Source organism: Myotis myotis, unplaced genomic scaffold, assembly GCF_014108235.1.
Source record: "Myotis myotis isolate mMyoMyo1 unplaced genomic scaffold, mMyoMyo1.p scaffold_m19_p_3, whole genome shotgun sequence".
Lineage (NCBI taxonomy): Eukaryota > Metazoa > Chordata > Mammalia > Chiroptera > Vespertilionidae > Myotis > Myotis myotis.
In genome coordinates this window covers 141,277,253-141,287,984 of record NW_023416335.1, presented here as the reverse complement: position 1 = coordinate 141,287,984, position 10,732 = coordinate 141,277,253, and the positions used below count along the sequence as shown (strand labels likewise).

The 10,732-nt window shown below is 42.0% G+C and overlaps 1 pseudogene; it reads left to right on the top strand.

Moving 5' to 3' along the window:
• Nucleotides 1–5,987: 5,987 nt before the first annotated feature.
• LOC118652034 lies at nucleotides 5,988–6,965 on the top strand (annotated as a pseudogene).
• Nucleotides 6,966–10,732: the final 3,767 nt, after the last annotated feature.

Here is a 10,732-nt window from a genome sequence, read left to right as displayed (position 1 = left end):
GGTGTGTCTGAGAGTGAGAAATGTGTCCTCATTGGCCCCCAAGCATACAGATCAATCATCCCAGGTCAAGGGAGGTGCAAGAGCAAGGAACTCAACAAGAAACCTCTGAGGAACCCATAAAACTGCCCCCTGGAAAAAGAACCACCAGCCGATCCCACCCAGGGATTCCAGCTTTTACTATTGCCAGGTTCAGCCAATTGACAACCAGTTTTCCTCTCTCCTTACTTCCACCACAGTGAGAGAAATCACAGGCACCACAAGTAAGCTGGGAGGCAGGGGAGGACAGAAGGACCACAAACACCTTTCCCACCGCAGGCTCGTGAAACAGCCCAGGGCTGGAGGAGAGGTGACAGTTCAACCCGATTCCAAGTTTGTGTTTTTTATTATTATGTGAGGCTGTGTGCATTAAATTTCAAAAATGAGACTCTTTTTAAAAATATTTTTTCATTGATTTCAGAGAGGAAGAGGAAGAGAGAAACATCAATGATGAGAGAGAATCATTGATTGGCTGCCTCCTGCACACCCCCTACTAGGGATGGAGCCCACAACCAGGGCATGTGCCTTTGAGTGGAATCGAACCTAGGACCCTTCAGTCCACAGGCTGCTCTACCCGCAGAGCCAAGCCAGTTAGGGCTAAAATAAGACCCTTTTACTACTAAATGCGGCTAACACTGAGAGTGACCCAGACTTGATTCATGAATAAGGGAAGTTTATCTCCACTTAGTTGAGCTTAAAGTGATGGAGGGAGACAGAAGTAATGTGTGGCTCCCCTCCCACGCATCAGGCTTGGGCAACATCAGTTACATAAGCAGGGAGCGGCAGCCCTGCCCACTGCTTCTGGAGAGAAGCCCTGCGCTGATTCAGTCAGCGGCACCTTCCGCCCGGCCCCGGGGATAAAAATGTCTGTTGGATAAGAATCTGAAACAAGTTCTGACACTTTTGGCTGGCCGAGTGCCAGGTGACTCCTAGCTGTGTAACGTACCTAAGGGAGTCGCAGCATGCCCCTCTGTGCGCCGGGGGAATCTGCCATCTCCCAGTGGTGGCGACTTCTTCCAGGGCCCAGGTTGGAAATATGTGTGTTCGGTGACTGCACTGTTGAGCACCTGTCAGGTACTGAGGATGAAAATGCAATGAAACGCAGCCCTAACTTACAACAATACGGTTTGCTATGTCATCTCCTTTTAGTGCAGAGGAGGAGTGATCCCATCAGAGGTGATGATTAAAGTGAGGCTTGATCAGGAACTGCTTAAATCAGGTGGATCGCAACTTTGATGGAGCATTGGTTCACCTGGGATGCTTTAAAAAAACCAAACCAAACAAAACACGTTCAGCCCCAGCTAGTTTGGCTCACTGGATAGAGCGTCAGCCTGGGGACTAAGGGGTCCTGGGTTGATTCGGTCAAGGGCACAGGCCTGCTTTGCAGTCTCCATCCCCAGTAGGGGGAGTGTAGGAAGCAGCCAATCAATGATTCTCTCTCACCACTCATGTGCCTATCCCTCTCTCCTCCCTTCCTCTCTGAAATCAGTAAAAATATCATGTTCTACCCTGGAGAGATTCTGATTTATTGGTCTGGCTGCTGCCTGGGCATCAGAATATTTTTAAACTTCTCAGATAATTTTCATACGCAGTCAACGTGGCGAGCTATTGTAGATTATTATAACAAAACTAAGTGCCAAGGAACTAAGATGATAACTGTATTAAAATTTTATTTTCCTATAGTCTTAGTAGAAATTTTTATTTTATGAAATGAAAACCAGTAATAAACATTTTAATGTATACATAAGCCTTTTGCATTTTTTTGTATTCCTAAGATATCCAATTGAGTAATAAAAGTTACTAACATATGTTATCCACCTGAGAACATTTTTTTTCAATTACCATTAGATTTTCACTGTTCACTTTCTGTAAAATCTTTTTGCCAAGTGATCTTGGTTTTAAACTAGTCTATAAAAAACAAATTTCATATATTAAAATGTTGATTAAAATAATAAGGGACACCTGCTAATAAATAATAAGTAATCTCTTGATTTTTCTTAGCAAATTCATTATCCCTGATTCAATAACAAATACTGTCTCATAAAAATCAAATAATAGGGTGTATGATGCCAGAACATTGAGATTAATTCCCCGAGTCTCTTGCTTATGGGTGTCTGTTATGGAAATAAAATATGCAAACATTTCAACAAGATTTTACACAGGTTTATGATATGTTTTTGTTTTAAAAACTTGTGTTAGAGCAAAAGGTAAAAATTATTCAGTAGTAATTTTGGGGCCAATCATTCGTCATCTAACTTATTTTACACTCTGGAGGCAAATGCATAGTGTAAAATAGTATCAACTTCTTAACTCAGGTAATTTAAATAAATTGTTTTGTGTAGACACACACACACACACACACACACACACACACATGCATGTGACAGCCACATGTAGGAGTGATTTTTGCTTCCATCAATGGAATTTAGAAGTGGGGATGGGTAGGAAATGAACATAGATTTTTTCCTTTTTATATCATTATGTACATTATTTACAGCCTATTTTTTAAAGTTTTCTACATCAAATTTTCTTCCTATCTTTTTAAAAAGTAATTTTTTCCTTTATATTTTTTTGTTCCCTAGCCTTTCCTTCTGTTAATCACTCTGTATTCTCAGTTATAATAGGCCTCTACACCCACTTTGTTCACTGATTCATCCCTTAACCCACCATTTGTGATATGACAATTAATTCTATTGTAGTCAACTGTCACACCACAGAAAATGGCTTTGAAAAGAAAGCTGATTTCTTTATTAACAGATTGAGTAGCTTACCTCATAACCCAACTTTCCTTTTTAAAAAGAATGTATCTTTATTGTTGAGAGTATTACACATGTTCCCCATTTTCCCTTCTTTTGTCCCCTCCACCCTACTCCCACCCCACCCCAGGCCTTCATCACACTATGCTCTGTGTCAGTGGGCTATGCATATATGCATATTTGGTTAATCTCTTTCTGCCCGCCCTCCCTTCCCTCCGAGATTTAGTCTGTTCCATACTTCCATGTCTCTGGACCTATTTTGTTCATCAGTTTATCTTGTTCATTAGATTCCACATGTAAGTGAGATCATGTGATATTTAGCTCTCTTTGACTGCTTATTTTACTTAGCATATTAATCTCCTGGTCCCTCCATGCTGTCTCAAAGAGTAAGAGATCCCTCTTTTTTCACAGCTGCATAGTATTCCATAGTGTAAATGTTCCACAGCTTTTTTTTTTTATCCTCTCATCTACTGATGGGCACTTGGACTGTTTCCAGATCTTAGCTATTGTAAATAACACTGCTATGAACATAGAGGTGCATATATTCTTTCTGATTGGTGTTTCGGGATGATCAACAGAACAACTTCTTAGTGGATAATAAAACCCCAAACCGGTGTCTCCGGGCAGTCCCTCTTAACACTGTCCCACCTCCTCCTCTCACCCCACCGTCAGCCCCTTTCACCAGGTGGCTGGGAACCTGCAATGAACCAAAGTAACAGGTTTAACTATTCAGAGATTGGAGAATCTGCGTCATAAACTGTTCCTCTGCTTTCAACAGTACTTAATTTTTTACATTCAGTCCTGTCTTCTATTTTGCCTTCTCCTTTTTCCTCTCATTGTTTTGCTCTTCTATGTATATATTTTTATTTTCCTCTTTCTGTTTCCATTCTTCTCCTGTACTCATCTATGTCCCTGGCCAGGGATCTCTAGGCACTGTTGATTGTCAGCAGTACTCTACAGGATAACCCTACTGTCCTCTGAGAGCCACTACCCCAGTCAGTTCTCTCTCGGCTCAGAACAATGGAGGGCTGTGACAATTAAAGACGTAAGTCCTGAAAGTCACAGGGGTGCTGGCTGGGACTTATATTCTAGTGAATGTGCCCCGAAGGGCTGCAGTGTATTTTCTTTACAACAGTTTGTAAGTGGGTTCCAACAATAATATCCCAAAAAGTTTGGCGCATTGGTTATAAAGGATGGAGCCTCTCGCCAGAAACCAAGGTGGTGGCATAGGTAAACACTGGGGTTTGCTGCCTCGCACAACCACTTCAAAAATACAACTAAAATATGGAACGGACATCACCCAGAACCACAGGAAGGCTGGCTGAGTGGAAATTCCACAACTAGAAGGAAAGAGAAAAGCATACCGAGACTCAGAGGAGGCACAGTGCTGAAGTAAAATACAATGGTGCGTGTGGAGCGGGCTGGCGGCTGAGGGCGCGGTTGTCTGTTTCAATTGGGAGGGAGTCTCAGGCTCTGGGCTCCAGTTCCAGGCGAGTCTCTGTGGACCCAGACTCAGACGGGAGAAGCGGACTGTCTGGCATTGGTTGGAACTCGAGGGCAGCTTTCTCTCTGAGGTTTGCAGTGGTTGCTGGGACACTGAGAGGCAGAGCCTCTGGGGACAGGACTGAGGGAAGCTATAACTGCTCGCTTGGCCCGCCCTGTTGATCCCCTGGGACCTGCCCCGCCCAAGCCTTGCACAGAGACATTGCGGGATAGCCTCAGGCAGAGACTAGATTAGCGCTGCCCTAGAGATCCAGGACAGAAGTTCTCCCACTGCAGACACAGCTGATTCTCACAGCCAGTTGGCCTGGAGGTCAAATCCCTCCCAGTGTTACCTACAACAATCAAGGCTTAGCTACAACAAGACTGCGCACAAAGACCACAAAGGGGTGCACCAAGAGTGTCTACCTCAGGCAATTGGGACATTTAGCACAGAAAGCCACTCTATCGACACAGCAAAGCATAAAAAATGCCGAGACAAAGAAACAGGACACAAATGACAGAACTGGAGAAAGCAGGCTGCTGGATATAGAATTCAAAACCACACTTTTGAGGTCTTTCATGAGTCTTCTAGAGACTGCTGATAAACTTAATGGCATGTACAAGAAATCTAATGAGACCCTCGATGTTGTGATAAAGGACCAACTAGAAATTAAGCATACACTGACTGAAATAAAGAATATTAGCCGAAACTGGTTTGGCTCAGTGGATAGAGCGTCGGCCTGCGGACTGAAAGGTCCCAGGTTCGATTCCGGTCAAGGGCATGTACCTGGGTTGCGGGCATATCCCCAGTAGAAGATGTGCAGGAGGCAGCTGATTAATGTTTCTCTCTCATTGATGTTTCTAACTCTCTATCTCTCTCCCTTCCTCTCTGTAAAAAATCAATAAAATATATTAAAAAAAATCGAAAGAATATTATACAGACTCCCAACAGCAGACCAGAGGAGCGCAAGAATCAAGTTAAAGATTTGAAATACGAAGAAGCAAAAAACACCCAACCGGAAAAGCAAAATGAAAAAAGAATCCGAAAATATGAAGATAGTGTAAGGAGCCTCTGGGACAGCTTCAAGCATACCAACATACGAATTATAGGGATGCCAGAAGAAGAGAGAGAGCAAGATATTGAAAACCTATTTGAAGAAATAATGACAGAAAACTTCCCCTACATGGTGAAGGAAATAGACTTACAAGTCCAGGAAGCGCAGAGAACCCCAAACAAAAGGAATCCAAAGAGGACCACACCAAGACACATCATAATTAAAATGCCAAGAACAAAAGACAAAGAGAGAATCTTAAAAGCAGCAAGAGAAAGACAGTCAGTTACCTACAAGGGAATACCCATACGACTGTCAGCTGATTTCTCAACAGAAACTTTGCATGCCAGAAGGGAATGGCAAGAAATATTCAAAGTGACGAATACCAAGGACCTACAACCAAGATTACTTTACCCAGCAAAGCTATCATTCAGAATTGAAGGTCAGATAAAGAGCTTCACAGATAAGGAAAAGCTAAAGGAGTTCATCACCACCAAACCAGTATTATATGAAATGCTGAAAGGTATCCTTTAAGAAGAGGAAGAAGAAGAAAAAGGTAAAGATACAAATTATGAACAACAAATACGCATCTATCAGCAAGTGAATCTAAGAATCAAGTGAATGGCGGCCGCCTTGGGGCCTCAGCCCAGCTGCAGCCTCCTCCACTGCCGCTGGCTCCCAGCGGCCGCGAGATGCAGCCATCGGGCCCGCCCCCGGCCTATTCCCCCACCAACGGGGACTTCACCTTTGTCTCCTCAGCAGTCACGGAAGACCTCAGTGGTTCAATAGCAGCCCCAGATGTCAAATTAAACCTTGGGGGAGATTTTATTAAAGAATCTACAGCCACTACATTTCTGAGACAAAGAGGATATGGATGGCTTTTGGAAGTTGAAGATGATGATCCAGAAGATAACAAGCCACTCTTGGAAGAACTGGATATCGATCTGAAGGATATTTACTACAAAATCTGATGTGTTTTGATGCCAATGCCATCACTCGGTTTAAATAGACAAGTGGTGAGAGGCAATCCTGACTTTTGGGGTCCTCTGGCTGTTATCCTTGTCTTTTCCATGATATCATTATATGGACAGTTTAGGGTGGTATCATGGATTATAACTATTTGGATATTTGGTTCACTAACTATTTTCTTACTGGCCAGAGTTCTTGGTGGAGAGGTTGCATATGGCCAAGTTCTTGGAGTTATAGGATATTCATTACTTCCTCTCATTGTAATAGCCCCTATACTTTTGGTGGTTGGATCATTTGAAGTGGTGTCTACACTTATAAAACTGTGATGTTTTTTGGGCTGCCTACAGTGCTGCTTCATTGTTAGTGGGTGAAGAATTCAAGACCAAAAAGCCTCTCCTGATTTTTCCAATCTTTTTATTATGCATTTATTTTTTGTCCTTATATACTGGAGTATGATCTAAGTCACATGTGAGTAGAAAAAGACAATGTTACCTTTGCGTGAAGGTTGGGAATTCTTGCTGAAGGGATTGAAGAAAAGCTGTTGCTGATAAAATTTTACATGTTCCAGATATAAAGACAGGTTTAAGGCTTTTTTAAAACAATATTTTGTTTTTGGATTTAATTAATCAATTGCAGTTATCTGGATTTTTTTATCAGAATTTTAAATTCTGTTTGATTCTTCATATTCCAGTCAATAAAATATAAAAGCATTGTGTTAAAAAAAAAATAAAGAAGAATCAAGTAAATAAATAATCTGATGAACAGAATGAACTGGTGATTATAATAGAATCAGGGACATAGAAAGGGAATGGACTGACTATTCTTATGGGGGGAAAAGGGTGTGGGAGATGCGGGAAGAGACTGGACAAAAATCGTGCACCTATGGATGAGGACAGTGGGTGGGGAGTGAGGGCGGAGGGTGGGGTGGGAACTGGGAGGAGGGGAGTTATGGGGGGAAAAAAGAGGAACAAATGTAATAATCTGAACAATAAAGATTTAATTAAAAAAAAAAAAGGATGGAGCCTCTCAAGGTGACATCTTTGAAACAGACAACACTCATTTGGATGTGTGTCAGAGCAAAAATACTGTATGGAGGATCCTTGTCATTCCCCTTTTTCCATGTACCGAAGAGAATTCTGATTTGATCAATATGGCTTTCTGCCCTTCCCGCCAGTTGGGAGATAAGGGGAGAGAGGGCAGAGAAACAGAAGCCCAGTCGGTTTTCCTGGGAGTTTGCTAAGATGAAATCCTAACCCCCAAAGGTGATAGCATTGGTAGGTGGGGCCTTTGGAAGATGCTTACGTCATGAAGGAGCCCTCATGGATGGGAGTAGTGCCTAATAAGAGAGACCCACAGAGATCCCTAGCCCCTGCCACCAGGTGAGGACATAGCGAGAAGGCGCCAGCTATGAACCAGGAAGAGGGCCTTCACCAGAAGGCAACCATGCTGGTGCCTTGACCATGGACTTCCCAGCCTCCAGAGCTGTGAGAAATAAATTTATGTTTGTAAGCCACTCAGTCAGTGATATTTTGTTATAGACTAAGACAAGAATGGACGAAGACAAGAGCCCTCAAAAACCACCTCGCCCCACCCCTCCAACCCTGTTTCACTAGGAGGATGCTCCGGACTCAGGATACAGGCTTACTCATGGCTACGACCTATTGCTGTAAAGAGATACAAAGCATAATCAGCAAAGGGAATAGGAACAGGGGGTAAAGTCTGGAGGAAACGAGGTACAAACTTCCAAGAGTCCTGAATCACATGGAAGTGCTTAATTCCTCCAGCAGCTTGTGATGTGTGGGCAACAGAAGCTACCAGGAAAGCGCGTTGGAGACCCAGGGCCTGGGTTTACTGGGGGCTGTTCTTGGCACAATCTGCCAAGCAAATACAAAAACTCCTAACTCCCAAAAGGAAAACAGGTGTTCAGCATAAGCCACATTGTTTTACAAACAGTTTAGGACCAAGGAGCCACGCTTACTTTAGGGAATAGTGGGAACCCTCTCAAAACTTAAGTTCCTAGACACCAGCCAAGAGCCAGCTTGCAATCAAGCCTTTCTGAGGATAGCAGTCTCAGGCTTGCTACAACTTCTTTCTGCACACAAGGCATGTTTTTATCCCCACTTTATATGTATATGTGAAAAGGAGGCTTAGAGTAACTAGTAGTTACTTAGCAAATAGTGGAATTGGGATAAAAACCCAGCTCTCTGACTCCCAAGCCTGTGCATTAGCCTGTGAATTACTAAATGCTGAAAGTTTATTTTAAAAAATTGAGAGGGACTTTTGTTCCAGCATAATAGGTAGGTAAGAGTTCAGAACACACCACCCCCAAATATGCTGCTAGGCATATCAATTATTTCGAGTTAAAGGTACTTTAAAAACAGCAGATAGCAGAAGGGCACTGTGACCTTCCTTTATTTTCCAAAAGCATAATTTCATAAATTACCATGTGAAAGGTGCCCTCCCTGTGCCAGGAGGAGGAAACATCTTGTCACTAGAGTCAGTGTTGAGGGGGAGAGAAATTTGTACAAACAGACTCTTGGCTTCCTTTAGCCTCTCCTCACGTATTTAATTAGTTAATTAATTTACTTACTTAGAAATTGACATATCATGATGAAGATCCCTCTAGCTTTAGGAAGTAAGAAATGCTTATGTTTTTTATTAGTGAGATCCGCCACAAATGGATTTGATTAACACACTCATTTATCTTTTGAGTATCTTTACAGGAAAGAGAGTAGGGTTGACTGGAGGCCATGAATGTTGATAAGTTAGAAGCATATATTTCTGTTTTCATAGTTTATTGAAAGTTTTTTTTCCTTCTTTTTAAAAAAATAAAAAATATGGTTATTTTGCATAAAAATGTATTTATGTTGTCCTAGCCAGTTTGGCTCAGTGAATAGAGCATTGGCCTGCAGACTGAGGGTCCCAGGTTTGATTCTGGCAACCCACATGCCTGGGTTTCGGGCTCGATCCCCAGTAGGGGGCATGCAGGAGGCAGCCAATCAATGATTCTCTCTCATCATTGATGTTCCTATCTCTCCCTCTCCCTTCCTCTCTGAAATCAACAAAAATATATATATTAAAAAGAATACTTTACTTTAAAACATTTATTTATGTTAACATGTAATAAATTCATCATTATTAATGTGATTTAATAAAGATTTAAAATTCTTAGTTTAATTTCTAATACAGTAAAACTTGTATTTTAGCAACTTTTCCATGTATATACCCATTATATAAACACTTAGTTACTTCTTTGAGTCTCACTTTTTTTTCTTTCTTATTAATTTACCTTTATTGTTGAAAGTAGTACAGATGTTCCCCTTTTTTGTCCCATTGACCCACTTCACCCCACTCCTGCCTGGATCTTCCTTTTTCTCGTGAGGGTTCCTATGTACATGTAAATAAAATTTGTACGCTTTCTCTTGTTAAACCTGCCTTATGTCAACCCCAGTCAGAAACCCTAAGAGGGGAGAGGAAAAATTTACCTCCCCTACAGTACATTCAGAGAAGTGCTATATGTATTTTTAGAATCATTGCTGTAATCTTTTTTTAACTTAGGCTTGGGCAGCTTAGGAAATGCAAAGTCACATCTAATGAATGCAGGAAACTTTGTCATGTATGATGAAAAAAATACAGAAACCAGCATGGCATCAGTGTGAATCCTTAGAAAATATCTAAAAATTACAAGAGATCGTGGAGCCTTGATTTATCCCAGATTCTGGAGCTAATAGACAAGGTTCACACAGGAGAACAGAGGCGATTCTATGTGTTTCAAGCAGAAAGAAATGAACACAGGAAATTCCTAGTTTGGCACCTACTGTAACTCTCCCCTCTCTCATGCTCTGGGGCCCCATTGACAGCACATCCTTAAGGTGATGCCGTTTCCCATGCTTGGGAGAATAGCTCTGATTTCTCTGATTCTCTCTCTCCGGTTTGGTTTTGCTGCCAATCAAGGACAACCTGTATGAGAAAGCCGTCACTTCTACGCAGACATTCCTCCAAGAGAGGCCAAGGTGACTCTAGGTTCTTCCCCCTCCCCTCTCATCCCCACCTGTGAATGCTGGTCAGATTGATACGTATTTTGATGGAGGGAAAAAGAAAATAATTCTAGCAGAATTATGAGCAACGTTACTTCCCCCCCACCCCCCGAGTTTTGTCTGCTAAATGTTAGTCTGGAATCTGGAAAAGAGAATAAAACAAAGGACAAGATAAGACGCACAGAGTGCAGCAACACCTCCTTGTTTTCAAGTCACAGATGAAAATCAACAACAAACCCTGTCTGACAAAAGAGCTCTTGCAGACTCGAAATGATGCACTGGATTCACTCCATGCTGCTAACAGCTTCACAAGATGATGCTTCTCTTCTTAGTCACAGTCAACAATAGAGGGTGCAGGAACCATTTTTTTTCTAGTCCTGAGCTTCTCCTCCTCTTCCTG